Source organism: Thunnus thynnus, chromosome 14, assembly GCF_963924715.1.
Source record: "Thunnus thynnus chromosome 14, fThuThy2.1, whole genome shotgun sequence".
NCBI classification, from domain to species: Eukaryota; Metazoa; Chordata; class Actinopteri; order Scombriformes; family Scombridae; genus Thunnus; species Thunnus thynnus.
In genome coordinates this window covers 5,264,921-5,289,849 of record NC_089530.1, presented here as the reverse complement: position 1 = coordinate 5,289,849, position 24,929 = coordinate 5,264,921, and the positions used below count along the sequence as shown (strand labels likewise).

At 40.9% G+C, this 24,929-nt stretch overlaps 3 long non-coding RNA genes across 4 annotated transcripts; 1 reads left to right on the top strand and 2 right to left on the bottom strand.

The window, feature by feature from the left end:
- Window positions 1-361: 361 nt before the first annotated feature.
- On the bottom strand, window positions 362-14,294 carry LOC137196656 (uncharacterized). Of its 2 annotated transcripts, XR_010931291.1 has the most exons (5): window positions 14,209-14,294; window positions 10,590-14,124; window positions 1,762-6,933; window positions 674-793; window positions 362-579 (listed from the first exon to the last, which is right to left on the bottom strand). It is a non-coding gene; the product is annotated as an uncharacterized lncRNA (long non-coding RNA). The 2 variants fall into 2 exon arrangements; XR_010931292.1 differs by lacking the exons at window positions 1,762-6,933; window positions 10,590-14,124; window positions 14,209-14,294 and adding an exon at window positions 1,195-1,372.
- On the top strand, window positions 7,616-16,366 carry LOC137196657 (uncharacterized). Its single transcript, XR_010931293.1, has 3 exons — window positions 7,616-8,094; window positions 10,369-14,680; window positions 16,282-16,366. It is a non-coding gene; the product is annotated as an uncharacterized lncRNA (long non-coding RNA).
- LOC137196658 (uncharacterized) lies at window positions 16,289-22,433 on the bottom strand. The gene is made up of 2 exons (XR_010931294.1): window positions 17,600-22,433; window positions 16,289-17,333 (listed from the first exon to the last, which is right to left on the bottom strand). It is a non-coding gene; the product is annotated as an uncharacterized lncRNA (long non-coding RNA).
- Window positions 22,434-24,929: the final 2,496 nt, after the last annotated feature.

Sequence of the window (24,929 nt, the reverse complement as noted above, 5' to 3'; positions counted from 1 at the left end):
TCTTTTAATGTTTAGCTTTTTGTATACAGTAGCATACAAAACATGACTTTATAAAATATGTATTACTATAAATTAAACTACCCAACAGTGTATAAAATACTTAAAATTAGCTCCACCTCAACAAACTACAACAGTAAATATTACAGTAATAATCCAATATTTTTGTGTGTGCTGCATTTTTCTGCATTTTGGGTAGCCTTCTAATTTGATACTTTAAATACATTTTGCAGATAATAATTACATTACATACTTTTTATTGAGTAACGTTTTTAATACAGGACTCTTACTTTTAGCAGTATTTTTATATTGCTTGTCACAACCCAGCTAGAGGCTGGACAAAGGAGGGGAGACCACACATGAGTTGTAACTAAAAATAGATTTATTGCACATAACTAAGATAAATTAAACTAACTAAAACAAAACCAAACAGGGTGGAAGTCAGAGGAGAGAGGGCAAGTGACTGACTGTCACCTGCTTCTATAGAAGCCCGTCAGTCCAGGTGAGCTGAATTTCCCTGATGACCCAATCAGCACACCAGACTCCTGCAGGGAGAGACCAAGGGTCCACCACGATCTGGAACTACAACAAACAATGTTAAGTTAAAATTGGCATTCACAGTAAGCCACTGAGTTTTTAGTCCTTTTTTGCCAAATGGTTAAAATGAACACAATACCATGAATGAAGTACACCTCCCACCAATCTGGCACAAAAAGACCACATGTACCGCAAGTTTGACCATCTTGTCCAGCCTCAGATGTCTGCAACCTTGGTACTGGTGGAACTGTCTTTAAGACTAATGAGGAGACAATCAAGACTATAGTTGGCTTAAGCAGAGGAAAAGGACAGAACAAAAAACATGTGGGATAGTTCTGTACATATGACAGATGTGTGAGTGTGTCAAGGCCAACTCCATTACTCCACAGCACTAAAGACAATGCATCAGGTGAATGTCAGCATTAAGGCCCTATTCCTGACTACATGACACACAAACAGGAAGGTAACAAACCCTTTCAAATTAAAAAACCTGATACAAAACATGAAACTTAAAGTGCTGAATCCTAATGTGCATCAGCAAAACCAGAAGGTAGTCCACACAAAACTGGAGCTTCCCCACTCTAGGCTCACGAATACAAGTAAATACATAAACTCAACCCCAGTCTTCAGAAAGATAGTGAAAGGGGGGTATTTACTCACTGTAAACCAGTGGGTCCAGTAAGCACCTGCTATGCAGTTACCCCCAGAAAGCATATAGCTCTACCCACTTTCACTCCCATTTTAAGAGGTCAAGCTGAAACGAACTCACCGCTAGAGCTTGTTACCAAAACCTAGTGGGAAAAACTCCAGCAACATAATGGACACCCTAAACCAAAATGCGCAATAGACAAGCACTTACCAAATTTCAACTAAACACAAAACAAAAAAGAGACAAAGGACTAGAAATTTTCTCTCCCCCAAAAGAAAATAAAGCTCATGTATGATACTCCCCAGACTGTTAACCAAGTAGGCAAAGTCTTTCCAAAATCCACATGCCTACAAACAAATTGACAAACCCCCATCATCACAGGAGGCAGCAAAAACAAAAGCAGGCCAAACTACCACAAAGGCTGAATTTCATCTCACCAAAATGGTTTATTTAATCCCGGATGAGCCCCCTAATTTGTCACAACCCAGCTCGAGGCTGGACAAAGGAGGGGAGACCACACATGAGTTGTAACTAAAAATAAATTTATTGCACATAACTAAAAGATCAATAAAACTTACTACAACAAAACCAAACAGAGTGGAAGCCAGCACAAGCCACCAGCTTGTACAGAAGCCCGTCAGTCCAGGTGAGCTGAATCTCTGAAACTCTGCCCACCAGGCTCCTGCAGGGAGATGCCAAGAAGTTTGTCCAGAGAGGGTTGTCACATTTATTTAAGTTAAGATCTAAAAATGTTCTCCATCACTCACAATGTCCTATTTTAGATGCTAATCAGTGTAACCACATTGTTTCTATATTCTCCAGCTCCGATAGAGTTGCTGAGGATTAAGTGCCTCGCTCGATGGCAATACACAGTAATTGTACTTGAGAGTGGCGAGAAATTGGTATCTTACTTAGATCAGCAGGCTTCCAATGAAAACCCTGCAGGCCACAGATCATCCAAAAATCCCAAAACATTCCTTTACAGCAGCGTAGTAATCTGCCTCTCTTTGTCTTAAGCACAAATCTTATAGAGCGGTGCAGTTTCTAAGATTTAAATCAGAGTACACCACTATCAGATGTGTCTGCTTTTCTCGCTCTCACGTCAGTCCATTAAGGCCATTCATGTTTGCCTTGGTTCATCTGTGTACGTGGACTTGCACGAGCTCTTACACAAACTATAGTCAGAGTTGTGTTCCACACATGTGCACTAGAAAACAGGGCAGCGACCTCATGACAGCAAGAGGAAAAGTTTCTGTTTGTTGTATTTGACAGAACAACAAGAAAAATGGAAAAGAAGAAAATTGTGTGTGCGACCGCTTAATAAGAAGGGGACCAAGAAATGGGAATATAGTAAATACAATACACAAAACAAGCCCCCAGTTTGCTTTTCTAGCACATGCACAGTCGGCACGCTTGTAGTGCGGACAGTCCATGCGGTTAAAATGGGGATGAAATTTACATCACACAGACTCATGCGGTCATGCAGAACTATGCAGACGTGGAAACTATGGTGGCCTGATACTCCAAGTAAAAGAACTAGTACTGTCAAAGGCTTCACCTCTTCTTATAAGTTGTACTATCACTCCAGCTGATGGCCAACATGTACATACAGTACATTCTATACCATCATGAGAGGAAATAACTAGTCAGTAGTTCATAATAATAATAATAATAATAATAATCTTGACTATAAAAGAAGTGGAAACGAACAAGGAGAAAATCACACTAAACTACTGATTCACTACTGAACACCCGGTCACACAGCTCTGTCTCACTGACTAACTCTGATTCACTTCAACATGCTGAATCAGCCAACAATTAGTGCCAACAATGATGGACACAAGGTTCATGTTTCACTTTATTATTCAAAAAGAAACTAGAGGCGATGGTCAGCCAAACGGCGGCTGACTGTCGGCTTGGTGTGTCAGGGCCCTCTGACTCAATATTTCACTTCATCTACCAATTTTGTCTCATTCCTCAATACTCTCAGCCCCCTTCCCCACTTTTCTCCCTCTCCCTCTTTCTCTCTCTCTTTGTCTCTCTCCCTCCATAGCCCCAGGACTTTGATAAACACAGTTGATCCTGGGCCTATGCACTCAGTATGGAGTGTTTGAAGGGCAGCCTTTCTACTCAGGACCTTGTTTATTCTGCCCACTCCCCGTCAACCGTGTTTAATGTCACCAAGGCTTTTCTCTCCCCTACACATACACATACACACACACACACACACACACACACACACAGTCTTTACATAAGTTGTCACAAAGGGAGAGAGAGAGGGAGAGAGAGAGAGAGAGTGGAAGAGGGGATAGAAACAGATAGCAGCTCCATGTGTGTGTGTGTGTGTGTGTCTTATTGGAGGAGGGGGAAGGCAATGCATGAACACCAGAGCTGCTGATTACATCTGTGTTGAGAAGTGTGTGTGTGTGTGTGTGTGTGTGTGTTTGTGTGTATAAGTATGGGGGAGTTTGCTGAGTAAAACCAGGCATACCAGCATCTTGGCACATGCACATGGTTTTGGCATTTTGGTTTTGTTCAGAGGAAAACAGCATTCCCTGTATAGAAAGACTCCAAAGAGAGTGCAAAGAGGTCTAGTGTGTGTACGTGTGTGTATACGCATTAAGTTGTTTGAGCAGTGGTTGTGTGTGCTGTCAGTGTAACACTCAGGTGAAGGTATATGATTTGTATGGTGCGTGTGTGTGCATGCAGCTAATGATAAAAGTGAACCAGCACTGTAATCTGAGTGCTGACAGTCTAAATCCTCAGTGGGAAAGTGGCTTTTATCCAGTAAAAAAAAAAGAAAGACATGTGACCCAGATAGCTCGCAGCAGTGTACATATCATTAGATTATACAACGTATAATCAAATATCATTCATTTCAGTGGGGAAACTCATGATTTGGAAAAAATATATGGAAGTCATCCAGGCTCAAGGGATATCCTTGGAAAAACAAACAGCAACACTGAGTGCAGGATTTTTGTTGCCTATTTCCTTGTCACTGGCTTTGTTTTGGTGGTGATTCATTGGATTAAATTTGTATTTTACTTTGGAGCTAATTATTACAAACCACTTTCCTACTTTCCAGAGGTGTGGCTGTATTTAAAGTAACCTAAATGACCAAGCAAGCACCACTTAGAGTTTAAATTTGGGGAAAAAATACTTCCCTAAAGCTCAGCTAATCTGCTTCATCAGGACTGTGTGGGTGTGGATCAGATTTGACTGACAGTGGCCAGGCAACATAAGCAAATAGCCCACCACTGTCTTCACTTTTTGATTCAAATATTGCTCACATTTCATTGGTGTACAGTAGTATGTGACATCACCTGTTTCCATCTGAGTCCCGCCCACCTCAAACCAGTGAGAAAAACACAAACACAGATATGACTCATGCGAAAACTCTTTAAACATTGGCAGAAAATAATGTGTTCCTGTAGAATCCAATTGCTCGTAGTAAGAAATAGTTTGAGAAAATTGTCTTTAGGGGGCTTTAAATATATGCATGGGGTTTTTAACCATTCTCAGATTTCAAGTTTGGTTCACTTTTTATATTTATGTAAAAGCTCTACCAGAGGGCACATTTCTTGAACCATTTGAAGTGTTAATTGTAAAACAGTAAAAAGGAGAATTTCCATCAGTTCTTCAGCCATATTCCTGAATTCCAGGGTATATCTGTGAAGCAGGAATGTGTAAATTTTGCTGAACAGCGGAGACTGTGGCCACAAATGGCAATTATACGGCAATCTCTCCTTTTTCCATGATTCTCTTGCTTTAAAAAAATAATCATTAGATGATGGACTGAGTGACTGGAATGGGCAAGAGAAACCAACTGCAGACCAGCAGGAACAGAGAAAAGGTCACCAGGAATGAGATGGACTCTCCACCAACCACTGAAAAGTTTAGCTCACATGCTAAATTTAGTTAGCTCAAATAGAGAAGAGCCACAATGTCAGCTACACAGCAATATATATCTAAAGTTCGCTAACATTAGCCACCATAAGCTACTCAAGTCTGGAGCAGCAAAACTCCTGAGTGTGTTAAACTGAGCAACAGTTTTTTTTATTTCTTATGAGATTAATCTTTTCATCTGTTTCAGTGCAAAGACCTGCTTTAAGGCAGAGATCAAGTGGCCCACCTACACATTTACTGCACCTAAATATATCCTGGGTTGTATCAGTAGACAGTTTGCTGTTTTCCCCACTTTGCCTCTACAGGTCTACTTGATAGATTTCTATAAATCAACGGGAGCAGCAGCTAAAGACATTTACACGCTGAGCCTGATGTTTTACTGAGACCTGGACTGGACAAATACACACACACATGCACACATGCACACGCACACGCACACACACCACAGATACACGTGTACAATAAAACTCCAACTGGTTCATGCACGAGATCATGGATGCAAGCACACCACACACACTCACATATGCACACTTTTACAAACACACACACACACACACACACACACACACACACACACACACACACACACGTGCACATCCAAACAGCCCCCTAAGGTCCAGCCTGCTCTACAACCCCCTTCCAAAAGTCCCAAACCCCCCATGTCTGCTGAGTTCACAAAGAATTTATTAGCCGAGCGCAGCCACATCTGCAAGCCATTTCAGCTGTTGTTGTTGAGTCGGGCCGGGTCGAGGAGAAGGACTGGACACTGCATCCAGCCCCCACTTACCTCCCCCACACCCACCTCCCCGGGTCAGGACATCTTAAGGATGTCCAGAGAGGAGGATGGCGTGTCTGCATATGTGTGTGTGTGTGTGTGTGTGTGAGGCCAGCAGGAAACCCATCCTCCCATTTCAAGCTCAGGATGGACTTTATTGTTCAGGTCCGGTGCTAAACCCCTCAAGTTCATTAACATGTTAAAACTGTTTCAAGGTTTCTTCACCAATACAACCCCCCCCCCCCCCCCCCCCCACCCCCTACACACACTACCACCAAACTCCATCTATTGCAATAGCAAAACAATTGCTCCTCTCGCGTGGATTAACATTCAAATGGGGCATAGAGAACAGGCCCTTCGATGTGTTCATATTAATGCTCCTCATGCATGTGAAAGAGACACAGTAGGGGGGACAGATCTGGACAAACCCCCTGAATATTTGCATGTTTCATTAATCTGCTAACATTTGTCCTTGGGTGGGCCGTGTGGGTGTGTGTGTGTGTAGAAGCATTTAAATTTTCCACAAATTTAGGCATTCGATCTCTGTTGAATAGAGATGGTCTGTGAAACCACGAAAAAGAGAAAAATCCTGTCAGAAGTAAAAGGAGCACACAGAGAGTTTGGGTGGCCCCATCGTGTACAGTTATGTGTGCAAGTGTGTGTGTGTGTGTGAGCTGGGGATCTAGAGTAAGCCCCGTGCACACAGCCTGTCTTCAGTGATGAATAGGTGTACCTGTGTGTGTGTGTGTGTGTGTGTGTGTGTGTGTGAGAGAGAGAGCCCTTCATGGACATACACACACATACACAGGCTGTTTGAAAATGGATTACTCTGCACCGAGAATAGTCATCTTCTGTTTCATCTCCTCTATCCAACACAGACACAGACACACACACACACACACATACACACACTGAGTGTAATCCACTGTGTGTGTTTATATTGTCCACGGCCCCCTGGATTACAGAAGCTAAGCGGGGAATGCTGGGAACAGCAGGTGAAGTGCCGTGATGGGTCCTCTTTCCGTGACGTGTAGCCCTGACACAGGGGAGCTGAGGTGGCCACACAGGCCTGCAGAGAGAGAGAGAGAGAGAAAGAGAGAGAGAGTAGTGGACATGAAAAAAAGACAGTAAGGGAAGGTAATACTAAAATACTGTATGCGATGTGAATCTATGACTCTTTTTAAAATATAAAGCTGCACTAGTCAATAATTTTATATAAACAATGGATTAAAAAACTAAGTGTAAAGTGAGGGTCGCTCATAGTGATGAACCCACAGAGAATTATCATCATGCTGCAGTTTCTCTCAGCTCTATGCAGCGTTTTAGCATCTTTCAGCTCATTATTGTGATTTTTTTGGCTCTCAGCTTTCCTGTTTTGGTTTACTCTCATCTCATCACCAGCAGACAGACAACATTAACAACTAGCTGGTGAACATAGTGGAGCATTTAGCAGCTGAAGAGGCAGGGGTTTTTTTTCTCTCAGGAGTTAGTGGAGACCAAAACAGAGCTAAAAGCTGAATGAATACTGGACTTGCGTTCATCAAGTGGACAGAAATATGACTCCAAATTAATGCTAATGTTGCTCCGTGTCAGCTGCTTGTGAACACATTCACCATATTCAATTCATAAGGTGACAAATGTCAGTGTTTGCAGCTCATTGTGCTGCCCCAAAGTAGCAAAATATCTATGAATTAACTTTTGCTAAACAACTATGGTATATATTGTTTCATTTTTGCGAAACAGCACTCATTTTCATTTAGTTTCAATTTCAAAATCTAACCAAAGTAGAGGAGATTAAAAAAACTCACATGTGGGAAGATTTCAACATTGCTACAACAATGTCTGACAGGAAAAATTTAATTAGATTTTCTAAACCACTTTATTTGGAGGTAAAAACCGAAAGTGAGAACATCAGAAATGTCTGTAATAATGAAACTGGGTGCACACACAGCTGTGGCAGGTCCCTTGGATGTTTACAACATACAGATTGAGTAATAATTTTACCATTGTGTTTTCTTCTCTCTTCCAGACGAGTTGGGTCAACATGGAACTTCTTTGAAAAGGCTGCCAATTGTCAAACCGCTTGTTTTTCTTGACCCTTCTGACTTCTTTTTAGCATTATTGCTGCATTCTCAGACCTTTGCAAGAAACTTTGGGAGCAACATTAGTAATGGCCGAAACTACAAAAATAAGACCAACATGAAGCCAGACAGCCAGAAAGCCAGAGCTGGTGAGTGAAACAGAGTGGCACCAAAGAGAACCATGTAAAGAGACAAACATCCTCTTCTCTCCCTCTGCTGATCGCTGAGGGCAGCAGCAGTTAACCTGCCCGTCACTTGCTCTACAACAGGAAACCACTGTCCAAACAAGATATGCTGCCTCTCCGACACTGCGCTCTGACTCATATGACTCATCTGACTCATCTTCCTCGCTTTTATCACCGACACCACTTTCCCACAGCCGCATCCAAAGCCATTACCAAGCAGCTTCCAGGTCAAAGGTCACAGCAACAGCCTGGGTCTCGAAAGTTAATTGAGGATAGAACACGAGATTCAATAAGCAACAACATCCTCATATTTTACATCAGAGTATCAGATTATGATTATGCCAGCAATTTCTACACACGTTTAATGGCACGGATGTGTTACTCTTTCATTCACAGTGGTGCAGGTGTAACACTGGTATGTCTTCTATTTAGGTGTAGCATTATCTAAGCCTGCGCCCCACTGGCGCCACACTAGCTTAATTCTGTACACTTTACTGGATTTATGCGAGAGGAGATATTGATAGCGATCTTCTCTCATAACATTTGCGTGTCTGCATGTGGAGATGCCTGGCCTTGAAAAATAGTCAACAGGCTCAATAGCGCACTTTTTTTGGGAACTGGTTACTAAGCTTGCCAAGGGAAATTTCTGATGGAAGGAAATTTCTGCCAAGGTTATTCGAAGCTTTAAGCTCCTGCTGCTGAATCTTGATGTTTCCACTTGCAGACATCAGATTTTTCTTAAATAACTATCAAAGCAGGAAAACCATCCAATAAATAAACATATGAACAAATGTCAAGTGAAGCAGAAGTGCTCTATGCAGGCTTTGCAGGTAGCAGTGTGGTGTAAATCAAAACTCTTAGACAGACATGGTAAGCATGGTGTGTCTGTGGGTTTTGAGAACAGCACAGATGAATATGTGCTTCATTCAGGTTTCCCACATTTCTATGAATTTTCATGAAAGGCCAAGCCGCTGGTATTTGATTCTGTTTTGAATTTCAGAAATGAAATAGCTTTCAACATAACATTTCCAACATCCTCTCTCTATACAAAACCACCACTGGTTGATTGTCAAAATCATACAAAGAAAAAGTAGCCATAATTATATTTGTTCCCTTCAAACGACAGCTTGTTGGCCTTCTTCTAGACCCCCCAAATCCTTTTGGGCATCATAGGTTGGAAGCATCTGGGAATATTTAGCTCATAGAAATGATTTTTGTCACTGAAATGTTTAATACCCTTGCATTGGTCCTCTATTTTGTGATTTCATCCTCCTGGCTCGGCTTGAGTTTTCTGTATCATTGCCTTTCCGGACACAAGTGTTGCTAATTTCTTTCTGCCTGAGCAATTTTATCTACCGCAGAAGATGTGATTCTCCTCTTGCCAAAATAAGGCTATGTTCCTAAATGACCTGTAAATGCCGGTTTTATTATAAGAGACAGAATAACAGAGTAAATATAGACTGAAAGATGAGGAGACATGGATGTGGTGAGGCAGCAGAGAGCTGGAGGCCTGATTTGGAAAAAGAAAGAATGGAGAAGAAAGAAAGAAAAGGAGGGGGCGGATGGGAAGAGAAAGCAGGAGGGCGGTATTCATCAGTCAGTTATATAAGCCAGCTGAATGAGTCAGTGAAGAAATCAGAGCTATCAGACCAGTGAAACAGCCAGACTTGGCCAAGCAAACACTGTGAGGAATAACACACACATGATAAGGCTGTTTTATGGCTCCTGGCTGCAGAGTCATGTTATGTCTTGGTACTGTTTTAATAAACCTGGAGATCAAAGTCTGAAACCGATCTGGGTCCAACAGATACTGCACTTATGTCTATTTCCTTAACAGATCGATTATGTCACATGCACGTTGTAGCAAGGAAGCTGTCGATCACAAATTTGTAAATTCTGATCACTGGATTAACTTTCTGGCACTCCCATCCTGTTGTGCATTTGCCAACAAACCCATTACAGATTCTATCTTACCTTAAGCAGGAATGTGCACTAAAATAAACACTGTAAGAATGTGTGTGCATGTGTGTGCTTGACTTACCTTAGACAGACACCAAATCCCTCTGCTGCACCTCAATCAGTCAATATGTAATGTCATTGACTGAATTAAGTTCATTAGTTCATTATTAGTTCATAAGTTCATTATGTGTCCATGACCTTAAGCATATCATATATATTTTAATATATAATATTTTCACAAAAACATGTTTTTTCATTTTCTCTTTTTTTCCATTATAGAAAAAGCAGACTTATTGGAGATGTGAGGTAATAAGATGATTACACTGGCAGAGAGACAGAGGAAGAAAGAGTTTCCAGAGTTTCATTTGCATCCACCTGAGTGTGTGTCTCTGTCAACAGTACACACACATTAACCCCAGCTAGGTTGCCATAAGTTATAAAATCAGTTTTTATAACTGGAACATCGGGACATTTGACACAACAAGTTCAGATTTTCTTACCATTTAGTTTTATTCTGATCCAGCACAGGGCGTTCTATACGCCCTGAGGAGGAGATGCCAGAGCAGATTGATGTGACTGGAGAGGGTGGGAGACCTCCATCAGTACTGCCAGTCTGGCCCTACACAGCATGCCCGACAACGGTCACCCTGCTGGGCTGAGCAGTGAGGAGCAACATCAGCAGAGAAAACAGTCCAACGAGGAAATGAAAAAGGGAGGATGCTGACAACTCTGATCCGGAGCTGCTATCATCAGGACAACACTGTAAAAAACTATTAAGCAGTCATGTAAAACAGTTACAAACGACTGTTACAAAAATTACTGATTGGATTGTTTTTTGATCTGCCATCACTATGGTTTAGGTTCAGTTGAGTTTAAGAAAAAAAAAAACTGGTTAAGATTGAGGAATGATTGTGCTCATGGTTAAAAGAAAACAACACTGACTGTTGGCAGGAAATGGGATGAAAACTGCAGGCAAACTATTTGCCCCAACCTTCTCTGTATGAGGTTTTCCAGGACCATAACCATCTCACACTACTACTACTACTACTACTACTACTACTACTACTACTACTACTACTATTCGAGCTTTCCTTTATTATACTTTGCTTCTGTCCCTGGACCAGTGGAATGATGGGATGATTTGAGGAATGGAGTCATTATGTGTGTATATGTGTTGTGTGTGTGTGTGTGTGTGTGTGTGTGTGTGTGTGTGGCTGATTAGCTCTAGATATAAAGATTAGAGATAACGGTGTAGGATTTCATCCAAATGAATGCAACTTCTAAATGACTTTAGGTGTGTGTGTTTTTAGGTGTTCCTGTGTTCCTGTGTGTGTGTGTGTGTGTGTGTGTGTGTGTGTGTGTGTTGTGACGCCACAGAGGAGCCAAGCTGTAATGGGCCCGCTCAGTTTGTTTGCACAGCCACCCAGCAGAACCAGCAGGTCCACAGATTCAATCAGAGAGGATGTGGTTTCACTTCTAATTTTACACAAACAGTTTCGTTATGAGTGACTGTAAAGCTGAGGATGAATGGATGTACAGATGGATGGGTAGCAGGAAATGTGTGTGTGTGTGTATGTGTGTACATGCATTTCTGCGTGCATCCATGTCTGCATGTGAGGCATGCAGGCGAGAGGGATCTTGTTATTGCAAAGGCATGTAGACTGTGTGCAAGGGTGCGTCCCTTGCATGCATTTGTTTATACTGTATGTACTACATGTGTTTTTGCACATTATTACGGTGTGTATCTTTTGTGTGGTTGTGAGTGTGTGTGCAGAACTCCTGACCCACTGCTCTTACAGGGGAGTAGTAATGAGCTTATTAGTCTGGGGATGTATTTAAAGCAGGTCACAGCAGTCTGGATTATTAACAGCAGACTGTATGCACATGGACATGTGATATATGTGGTAGTGGTGGTATTTGTAACTGCAGTAATAGCAGTTCAGGCAGTGTTAGTGCTAGTTGTTTGTGCTGTGGTTATGTAGTTTTCCTAATAAGGGGGATGAGTCTGTGTCACGTAATTTTGATAATTGCCACCATCTGGCTGTAATGAATAGAATAAGTTAGTACCAAGACATATTTCCTAAATCCTTGATGATACTGAATATTCAGACTGTTTTGCCGCAAGTCCCACTGGTACCAAAGAATTTTTTTACATGTTTTGCCACAAGGCCCACTGGTAACAAAGAATTTTTTTTAACTTTCATGCAACTTCACTCAATGATAAATGGAGCTGTTTTTACCCCAAAGGACTGGACACCATTTTGGCTGCTTGTGGCTGCAGTGGGAGTAGGTGCAGTAGTTGTAGCTGTAAAAGCAGGTGTAGTTGTAGTCATTACATGGGCAGACTTCACAGCCATAGAAAGAGCCTGAGATAGAAACACACAGTGGACATCTCAACTGACATGAAATATTTTGTACAATTTTAGAAGTTACTAAGGGGTAAGGAGCAGTTATCCATTTTCTATTTGATAGAGGGTTGTTTTGTTGGTCACCATTTTTGTGGCAATTTACCTGTTGCTATTTGTCATGGATGTAGTTAGCTACCTATAAAGGAAGGTGACATGCCCATTCTTGATCCCAACCTACAAAACTGGCCAATTGTTTGTCCACACCGGTCAATGAGCATCACAGCTGTACAGTTGGAGATGTGGGCAGTAATCAACTAGCTGAAAATTAATGAATCACTAATATGTAATTCCTAAATAACTCTGAATTGAGGACTAATAGATAATGAAGTTACTTACAGACGTAATGATTTGTTCATGTAACTGTGAATCTGATGAGTTAGCGGCTGACAAAGCTAATGACTCATCAAATTTGAATTACTCCAATATTACCTACTATTTTTGTGCCATCTCAGGTAAGAAGTCAAGAATGCCTCATTACTTCATGATCACTATTCCCAACCATTTTTTGTGTCACCTTAAGTTTGTCCAAACTGAGGAGTAGCCAGTTTTAGCTAGCAATTACTTTTTACTGGGGATCCACAGTCACTTCCTTAAAACCAAAGACAGCTAACTGCTAGTCAGGTCACGATTTGTTCCTGCATGACTACACAAAATTCTATGTACCATAATGTAAAGTGTAAGCATATTTTGTCAAATGCTAAGGTGAATTGATCCACATTAGAGTAGCATGCATTGTAATACTACTACTACAAGAACTACTAAATTGCTGAAGGGCACAGCAACATACAAAGATACAGTAAATAGGCTAAGCTACACTGTGGCTCTAGAAAATATGTTAATCTCCCCAACATCTTTTCCATAAAAGTATTAGCCTATAAATCACTACATATCATGAAATGTCATTAAAAAATACACAGCTCCCTCAATCTTTGCTTTCTCTGACTTCCTGACACAGGATTTTTGGTTCCTCGGCTTAATGGTCTCTCCAAGCTCGACTGCAGTGATGGCAGTAATTGAGTAAAAACGTGGGTAAACACACAGGTCAAAAGTTAAAGGCAAATATTGACCCACTGACTCGAGACCAGGAGGCCAGAGAAAAGAGCGAGGTGAGGAGACAGCGAGACATTACTCGTGGAAAGTTTTTACTGCTGGTTCACTGAACGGCTCTCTTGGATGATTTTCACAGGCAAAGAAAGTCACACCACAGGTCCAACTCTCTTCATTTCTATGTGGGCTTTAAGCTTTCCAGCAATGAGACTATTTCAAGTTCAAGTTCCTTTTAATTCCCACCGAGTCAGGCAGGAGGAATTCGTCTCAGCTCAGATGAAAATCACTCTGACATTCACAGCACCTATCAGTGCCATGCAAAACTAGAGATCCTGTACACAGAGCACTTAAAGTTCACTTAAAGAATAAAATATAAACAAATGTGGTTTCTTAGTGTTAAACATTTTGCTGCTTGCTCATATAGCTGTTTCCTTGGTCTTTCACATGATTATTTTCATTTAAATGCAGCCTTTTAGTGAACAAACTCAATGATTATTTTCAAAACTTTCTTCTGTGTCCTTCATCCTGCTGGCCAGGTTTCCTCGTTCCTTCTCAGGTTACAGCTGCCTATCTCTGACATCTGCATGGAAAAATTAGACCCATGAAAAGATTTCCAATCTCTGAGATTGGACAAAGAACCTTACTGCCTTTCATAGTAAATTACCTATATCAGTGTATGTGTATCTTAGCTATATCTTCAACTGCTTGCTTTTGCTTCCAATGGGCATTCATTATGAAAACTCTTGAGTTTCAGCCGAGCAACTATCACGATAAAGACTCCGGGGTGGAAATCTAGAGCAGAGGCCATTTTGGTTCTTCAATGACACGTAATGGAGGCCATTGAGTGGTCCCTGGACAGGAAACCAGGGGCCGTTGGGGGTCGTTGACAGGCGTCACTGACCCCTTTCTCCACTCATGTGGGGAGAAACCAGAGCCCCCCAGCTGACAACACAACATCTCCTCACATTCAGACCCGGCCAAAGATTTGGTGCTAATAGCTGAGGAATGATGATTGTCCCCGTGGTCAGGTTTCACAGAGGAGACGTTCACAGACAAAGAACAGGGAGGAGAATCAGCTCAGTGTCAAACACTGTGTGCATGTAAGCTCCTACAGACAGACTCCAGAGGATTTTCATGTGAGTAAATGGCAATTTGTCCTCTTTCTGTTAAGTGAAAACAACAGATTCAACCTGTATAGTTCATAAAAGTTCAAAAAAGAAACTTAGTCTGGACATCCCAGATAATTAAAACATCTGCTAATAGGCTTGAGATTTACTTGCTTTTCACCAACAAGACACACATTAAAACAAACTGCAATTGGATATACAGTAGTTTCATTTTCAGACTTTGCTGCATTTACTTAATCATACCTTGTGAAGCTTTTGACCATGAGTAACACTATGGAGCAATGTTTTTACGAGTTGGTACCCATTTGGTTGCGAACATGCAGGTGACGCAATTCACATCCTGCTGCTTGTTTCACCCTATTCTGCTAAGTGACAATTGGTGTCGGTACAAGGCCAACAATGTGGCAGTATGCTAACAAAGGCAGTGAAGAAGAAGACTGCAAGCAAACATGGATGTAAACAATGCAGGATTTAAAATATTTATTTTAAAAAATCAGCTTTTCAAATGTTTTAAGAGGAAGGGAATGCATTTGACACATTTGTTAGACCTCAAGGATAACCACAATTGCTGTGGTCAGAAATGCTGATACATAATTACAAACATAATTTTCATTGGTTTACAAGTAAACTCCACAGGGAACCTTTGATTGCATCTTGCAGATGTGCACTGTTAATATGTAGGGATGCATACAACCTCCGAACACAGGATAGCCATCATGGGCACACAAATGTTAAAAATAAGTATATCATAGGCTTTAGAGTTAAAATACCTTCCCCTAAATGGATTGAACAACTGGGAAAATATATTGGAACCACAGTCAAGCTCAGTAATACTTGAATCTTGTAAGTTATGGGTTCAGACGACACAACTGTCAATCACCGCAAGACCCACAAACACAAATACTCCTCTCAGATAACGACATGTGCAGCGAATCAAGTGATCAAGTGACACTCAGTCACACAGATCCCTCTCTTCAAACACTCACTCAAACCCACCACAAACGGAGATGGAGAGGCCTCCAATCGAGTGAAAAGTCAAACTCCATCTCAGAACCAAACAAACAAGAAGATTTGCTTAAGACAAGCGAGACCAAACAGGATTAGTGTCGACTGAATAAAACACCGACATAAAGGACATAAAGGAGTTACTTGGATGTCACAGACAAAACTCTGCTTTGCTTTTCAAACCACTGTTTGAAGTCTGAAGATCTGGATATAGGTCAATAGCGCCCACTCTCTCTCTGTCTCTGTTTAAAAATCATCCAGACCTTTCCTCCTTCCTCCAACCGCAGATATCCTACAATTTCTGCCAAGTCTTCCCTTGGCTTCCATCCAGTAGGCGAGCACAAACCTCCCCTCCCTCATTCCAAACCAACCATCCATCCCTCCTTCTTCTTCTTCTACTTTCTCTGTCTGTTGTGTAAACCTCTGAACTACAACCACGGGGATTTTCATGTTTTTACAAGAAATGAAGTTTGACATGGCCCTTAAAGGTACAGCGAGCTGCGTGACCCCAGGTCCCCTGAAAGCTATTCAAACCCCACAAGAGCAAATTAAAAATGCATTGTCATTAATCTGAAGTGACGTCTGTTTTTTTTTTTTTTCCCAAGTTCAAGGACTTTTTTTTTAGGTTACAAGCTTTCCATCCCTGTCCCTCCTCCTACTCCTCCTCCTCATCATCCACCCATCTCCCTGGCAAGAAGTATTACCACTAATCCTGCTGTCTGAATCAAGCCTGGGACCCTCTTCACATTGATGGCCAAGAGGGAGAAACCCCCATCCAAAACCACACTGCTCTATGAAGGACGTGTGAAAACCCTGCAAATATCTGGGTTTGGAGTAATGAGAGGGAATCTGATGTATAGCTCAGAAACATGAACGCTGTTTCTTTGGTTTGTTCTCTTGCCCGCTCCTTCCCTCAGCTCCTTTCCCTCACATACATGTGACGCATCAGTGAGTCTCGGTTTGTGTTACTGGTGCATTCAAAGAGCTGATAGTTGTATCAAACCTAATTTTTATTGGCACAGGTCAAAAGCAAATACCAGTGTTCCAACAGTCAAACACTATACACACACACACACACACAGCTTTCTTTGTTTAAAGATATGACGGCGTGCCTCGGATGTAAAATTAAACATGTTTAATCAACAAAGCTCTTCTTTTTGTTTCCAGTCACATAAAATTGTCCACAGATCCTCATCCAAGACTTGAATGTGAAAGCAAGTAGGGTTTAACATGCAGTTCAGTATTAAAGTTAGATAGCCAGTGTTCCTAAAGTAGACTGAAGTATGTTTAAGTTCTGTATTTTCATGCCAAAACACTTAATAGCTTAAAGGCTGCAAATGGAAATCAGACGGCTCCTGATATCCCGTTTTAACTTGTGAGAATCAACATGAAGTATGAACATTGTGCAACTTTTCAAAACATGGTTGACTTATTCTCATTACTGAAGGATTACCTTTATCGCTTTAAACGTCTCCAGAGTTGATTTCGACATATCTTTGGTCATTCTGCTTGCGCACAAATATCGTCAGTACCCACAGAAAATGAACAAAAAGCATACTGGCACTGTGCTTTAATAAATAATAAATAAAAGCTGCTTAGACACCATGATGATCAGCAGTGAGACCATTTACTTGAGGGGCAAGTCAAATCCATTGAGCTGTAGGAAAACAGATAAAAGGTCAGAGGTCACAATGCTTTTGTCCCCTAGGATGAATATGTGATGATTTACAATGGAGGAGCTGGAGAGTCTCATCTTGTTTTGTTAAAAAGACATAAAAAGTCTCAGTACTCAGTACTAACCAACATTAGACCACCCATTGAACACACACACACACACACACACACACACACACACACACAAATAAGGCCAGATTTAAACCCCAGTGGTGACAGATAAATGGGAAGCCTGAACATGAGACTCACTGTATCAACAGGCCTTGAAGGGTCACTGAGGGAGAGGGCTTGTCCTTAACGCCTTTGTCGTAACAGCAAACATGCAGCCAGACAATGACCTGAATCGGAAAGGCATTCCGGGCTAAACACAGCTGACTGATGAAGGGCTAAACCACCCCAACAATGACGTGACAGCTAATAACTAAAAAAATAAAATGGAGTGAGGCATGCAAGCTAGATCAAGCAGACAACTTGAGCTCCACTGCTGTAGTCTGTTTACTCTGCAACGTATGGCACCACTTGCAATATGGTGGTTTATTTATGCTGACATGCACTGTGCACTCGTGCTGCCAATGCTGCTGTTGCACACTTCCTTTGTTAACCACTGCTGCTAACATTACTGCAATTGCTGCTGCTGTAAGCCAAGTTAACTGTTGTGCATTATATTTGCTGTACCAAGCTTGGTTTACTTTAGCAGGGAGGAAAGAGTTAACACCTGGACGGCAAGCATCAAATTTGTACTCCCATAATGATAAATACATTTAACACATATAGGTTGACTCAAACAAGGATTACACTCATGAATATCCCATATTAGACTTTTAAAACTATCGGTAACTCTTACTTCTGGTAAGTGCAATTACATAATATAATTATACAATAATTATATTTCTTCCATTGTAAGTTAATATTTTATTCATCTAGATTCAGTTGTTACTTCAGAATAATTATAGCATTATAATAACGTTAACATGGAGTCCATAAAAATCACAATACTAACAACTCGACTTTGACTTAAACACAAATGACTTGTGACTTAACTTACACTTCAGTCTTTTGACTTGGAATCACTCAATATCCTAAACAAGCCTGAGGATTAAAAATGATCTTATAACATATACACTTATAAGTGTGCAGCGAATTAACTCTGATAATAATATACTTTGAATCAATCCGAAAGCGGCTAATCACATTCAAGCAGGAAGAAAAGTTGTATTTGGGCCAGCAGACAGACAATAGATAATACCTTAGATTACCACATTAGAATATAAAGACTGTGCTGTGGTCAGCAGCAACATGCAAAACATGCAGCTAAGAAATATCAGACTGAGATAAAACTTCCACTGCCATTCAAAATTTGAGGCCACACAAAGAACGGTAAGTTATGTTTAATAATCTATGGCCAGCTACGGTTTAAGATAATGTTAGCTAAGAAGTTAGTGTTGAATACTTAACTTTGAAAATGTGCTATGTCTCAATTCATGTTCTTCCGTACTTACATTTGCTATTTTGAGTGCATGAGTGCATTCACACTGACATTTATAGCAAAATGCAGTGTACTATGAGTACCCAGATGGTGTACTCATAACGGTCAAAAAGTTGAGTATGGAACACTGGACACTTCTCACCCTCAATGGCTGCCATCTTGGCTATGTAGCGGTAGGGGAGGGACCACCAACCTAGCAGAGATTTTAAAGCAGGCTAAAAGCTGTTGTAATTTTCACTGAAGGACTGTTAATATGTCAATTTATTAAGTTTTATTATTTCCAGAAAGTAACCATGTAGATTCCCAATATGTGGTAAGTTTATCCAAATAATGCCTGTTTGTAAAGCTGTTGCGACATTTTCAGAGATGTGAGGAGCCGCTAAATGTTTTATTTTTATAAGCCACATAACAGTTTGTATTTTTATTCTAGCTACATTACAGACTAAAATAATTAACTTAATCTCTCCGCCAGTGAGGTTATTTTTTTGTGAGAAAAAAAGTCTTAGTGGAGCTTTGAGTTGAGGTTATTTTGTCACTGTACAGTTAGGTAGGTTTGTTGAGGACTTGGCAAGTTCCGCTCGGGAGTCCAACCTCCCAGGAAGTGAGGACGCCATCAAATGTTGTGATCATCATTTCCAGTAAGTGAACAACAGCCATGTCCAATTTGAGACAACACTACCCTGTCCAAATTCATGCACTACACAAGTATATAATGTAATAATGGAAGTATCCAAATAGAGACACTGATGAAAACAATAAACCCTCAACAGTGTCAGCGTGGTAAGGAAATCCATAACTCCATAACCTAAATGCTGTCTTTTAAAATCATCAGCATATTGGTAATGTGTAATGTTAGCTATCCATCATTGACTTGTTTTTAGAAGTAATAGCCTAATATTTCCTTCTGTTTCAGTAATGTGTTAAGGACTTAAAACATGATGGTTCAGTCTTGAACTTGACTTGGGAACTTAATTTATTTAAGGACTTATCTTGATACTTGTCTGTCTTGACTCTGGACTTGCAAAATGTCGACTTTGATCACCACTGTTCTGTACTGTAGAATCTGGTCAAAATTCGAACGAATTGCTTTAGAACATGTTGAGTTTAAGGGCTTTCCATAGGACTCAAGTAGGTCAATTTAACATAAGTACTCGGTGACACTAAGTGGACCACATCTGAATTTAAATAAAAAAACAATCAGCCTCATACATCAGTCTAAAGCTGATATGTCATGAAATGTTCAAAAGTGCTTTCCTGTAATGCTGAAATGGAGAATGGTACTCAAGGACTATTTTTCCTTTTCACACCCTACCCAACATACCATTTATTGTGGCATTTCTGAAGTGCCATTATTAGGTGCTATTACGAAGTAAATTACAGTATATCTCCCGACACACATGCTAGCTGCAATGACACTGTAAATGTTCATACACACACACACACACACACACACACAGCAGCTGGTGCATAGGCTACATCTGTACATCTCAAACACTGATAGACCCCCATTACTTTAATATGAAAATTACAACCACATGAAATTTCTCCCATGGTTCAAACATACAGCGGCTGGCGACCACACTGTATGGCAGGCTGTCGCTCCAGTTCTGTGCTTTTTTTTTCCCTCCTTCAACTGTAGATCAGGCACTTCAAGGTTTGCCAACCATAACACAGTTGGCACAGCATTTGCCCTCCCATCACAGCCGTGCACGCAAACGTTGTTTTACTTCTTTCTTCTCTTTTTTCTTCATCATCTGTTTATTTTGGTTTTTCGTCTCTTTTCCGAATGGAAATTTTGAGGTCGATTGGTGTTGCCTGTTCCGGGCGAACAGTTCCAAGCACAAAGGGTAGGATGAGGGATGGGCGGAGGGTTGAAGGGAGACAGTAAGAAGTCGCGGGGGAAATTTCGATTTTTAACCGGCATTGAGGGAGCTTCAAAACAGCTTCCATGTGTTCTTTATTTCAGCTGGGGTTCGATGGCAAATGGAGCGAAACGAGAGCTGGCTAGACCCTCTACCCGACACACAAGTACTGTACGCACACCCGCATACACACACAGAGAGAAAGACGTACATACTCTGCCCACTATCCCCATCCGCCAACCACATCCACTGACTACAAACCGATACAGAGCAGAGGACTGTACTTTCCCAGACCCTGCTGCCAGTTTGGACTTATTACATTACCTAGATTTGGTTTATGACAATACAACAAGACACTGAGGTTTGCAAGAATGTAGGACTGTCTTACAAAGCCATGGATATACACATATTATAGTTTACAGTCATTCAGGGGAGGCAATTGAGTATATACTTTCTCTTTTCCAGGAGCAACAGTCTGCTTCACATTCAATCTGTTTCAGGCTTGGGAGCTGCCAGTAGACTGTTGGCCACAGAGCAGGGCTTCCTGCCTTGCTCAAGGGCATAGCAATGCTAGATGACGAGGGAGAAGACAGCATTACTCATTCATTCTCCCTCATCTTCCTGGCTGGTAAAGACACTGAAAAAAAACACCCATCTAGCCACAACCCCACTGTGTCATACTAACATGACAAATTTCTTGGCCAAGCTATATCAAAAGGAAAATTCTGGTTAATTGCAACTTGCGTCTTATTCTCGTAGTTGTGGCCATCATCTTTACTGATTATGATGATAACAGTCATGATCTGATCAGGCAGGAAATGGGAGAGGTCAGACAGTTATTGGACCTTTTGTAAACAAACCAATCTTTCACTGGACAGGAAAGGAAGGTCAAAGTTGAACCAGTAAGTGAGTCTGTAAATTGTGATGGATGATAACGACGGATAAGTTGGGATTCATTTTATTGCTGTTTTGTCTTTCAATTCTTATGCCAAAGCAATGTTTCTGCATTCCATTTATTTAGACACTTTGGGCCAGTGCTACAAGCATTTAAAGGTTAATATGTTTAATGTCTTAGCAAGCAGACACGGACCAACATTAACATTCAGTTGGAGTTGGGTTTCTGGCCACCTGGAAACTGTAGGCCCAATATTCACTCTCCTTTAAACTTTGCTTTGGTCTCCACAAACTCCTGTGGTGGTGCTAAATGTTCCACTATGTTCAATAGCTTGTCAAATTTGTTGGTCTGCTGTTTGTTACTGAGCAGGTAACGTACAATGTGTTTATCAGAGCTTTATTACTGCAAACAGCTGCATACCACAGCTGGAAACTGATGAGAGCAATAAGACTTAACTAATATAGTTAAGTTGCTGGCTGTAAAACCAAAACAATGAGCTGAAAGATGCTAAAACGCTGTGGTAGAGCTCAGAGTAACCTCCAGAGTTGGGTGATCCGGGTTTGTCACCACAATAGACACGTTTCATATTTCACATACTAATTTTTTTCATCGTTAATGTAAACATATTGATTAGTGCAGCTTTAAAATAAGACCAAAGTTATAATAAATCCAAATCATCCTCTAACAGAAGAAATTTACTGACCATAGTTACTAATGTTTAACTAAATAGACATTTGATCCTATTTGTGACATAACTATGTTCATCAGCAGTAATCCTCAGTATAAATGCCAATGACCATTACTAATGACAATAAACATTTATCAGTTGTTCTTTTAAGCTTGCTGCTTGTCAAGCTCTAATCCATTAGAGCAAATGTTTTGTTTCTTACTGCTAGGAGGGAAGGCGGTCATGGAAACAAGCATATTACAGATAAACACAGGAGGTGAAGCCCTCCTCTGTTTGTTCTGCTGTAAACATGAAAGCACTTTCATGCTGGTGGAATGCAGCGATGAGTGTGTTTGTTTCATGTATGAGTGTATATAGAGCTATATGTCTGTTTATGCTCACCCTTGCATGTGTCAGCACTATTGCTCAACCTTGATATATCAGCTGTATCACCGCGTCATGTTTCAGTGAACAAATTGACCTTGCTCTCTGCCATTTGTAGCACAAATGTTGCAATATCCGTTGGGACATATAGCTATTCCAATTTTGGCTGCTGATGGGAGATGCCCCTCCAAAGTTCAGCTACAGCCAAACTCTCAAACCCACCAAATGAAGAAACAAGATGACCGTGGTTAACATCAGCCAGAAATAGTTTTGCTTGTCACTGAAAATCAATGGATTTCTTGAGGTTTCTTTGGTTTATTGCAGTGGACATATCTTCAGCATTCAAGGCATATGGTTGTAAAGAGAGTATACATGGAAACAAGGGTCATAAATCCATGAGTGGAAGTCTGAGAAAGCAGTTAAAGGTTTTTCAGCATCAGTATATATCTGTCAACTTTCCAATCTTTGGTAGTGTGCATCTCACACTTTTAATATTGCTAAATGATAAGTTTGTTTAGCCTTTTTTTAACATATGTACTAAAAAGACTATAACCCAGTGAAAAATTCGATGCTGCCACAGCCTAATATGTCTGCTGTATCTAATTTCATGGCAATCCATCCAAAAGTTATCGAGACATTTCACCCAAACTTCATGGTGACGCTGGATGAAAAGTCAGGGGATCAATAAAGTCAACAGGATTCATCCTCTGGAGACCACAAGCATTTGCACAAAATTTCATGGCAATTCATCCAATAGTTGTTGAGATATTTCAGGCTGGACCAAAGCTGTGGACCGAATGGCTGACAGTAGGTTTCCAGTTACCATCCACAGGGCAATGCCACAAGCATCAGACCTGTATCAGTATATTGTTTTTGAGTCTGTCCCCACAATATAACATAATTGGTCATTTGGTAAAAGACTTAAAAATGACCTAGATATCATTTTTGGTGACAACCTTATCAAATACTCTTGAGTGACTACAGTTGACCAAACCTTAATCATTGAAGTGGCTGATCAGAAAATAATTATTGGGTTGTTTTGGAGGGCAACAAGCTGTTGTTATTAGGGAGTTGAACAGCTCAGCCAGATTGAGCCATCATCCTCTAACACTTCTCTTGACACATCCTTGGTGTAAACACACAGCATGCTTGGTGATGTAACAGAGCTACTTTTAACAGATCAAAAATGCAGATGTGGATTTATGTCAAAATAAACAGCACTGACCATGATGATTGTAATGAAGGAATATGTACTCCACTGCTCTTTTATTTATAATGCAAGCAGCTCTTAAAAAATAATGGGTCACTTTAACCATTAAACTCTGGTGGACAGCTGTAACAATGAGCAACCTGTGGTCCTGCAGTCTAGACACACTGTAACAGGTTCCCTCATGACTGTGATTATGCTCTTAATCTCACGGAAAATGTCAACGATCCGTGCTAAATAACTTGACCTATAGCCTCTCTACACATACACACACAACCTGACCTATAGCCTTGATACACATACACACATAAACATACACACACACTGTGCAGATCAGCCATTGGTGTCCTCCCCCCAGAAACAGGAAAAGGGGAGGTATAACAGATTACTGGGATATACATCGATCAGGACGTTACATCGCTCTTCAGGTTCCCATATACTGTTCAAAAACACACACAACTATTTAAAATCGAGCCAGATCCTCCCTTGAGACGAGTTAACAGCCGACCAGATGTGGCTGTAATGCTGTTTTAATGTCAGACTTATATAGAAACTTCTATAGGAACAACCTGCTTCATCCAGAGGGCCTTCAACACCTCGTCACCAGCACTAGAGCTGCCGAAGCGAAACAGTCAAATCCCTTGTCTGACGATTAATTTAAGTTTTATTGCAGCAAGTGTAGGCGGTCAAAGACTGAGTGCTGTTTGATAGCATCACTGCCAAACATTTGGATGTTTTATCTTTCTTAAAGTTTGGCGGTTCTGCTGTCTGGGGATGATGTTTGTTAACATTGCTATGGAAATGTTGGACATAACAATTATTATCATAACGGGAGTCATGATGAGGGAATTTCCACTGGAGGAGTGTGTGTGTGTTTGTGTGTGTGTGTGCATGCGTGTGTGTTTGTGTGTGTGTGTGTGTGTGTCTGAGGAGGAGATGCAAGCAGAGATGGGAGAGATATCTGCGTGATGATAGTGGTGGTTTGGACTAAATCATCATGCAGGTTGGTACAGCCAAAAGTCTCTGTCTCATTCCCTCCCTCATCCATGAAGCCTCTGCCTCTTTCTGTGACTCTCTC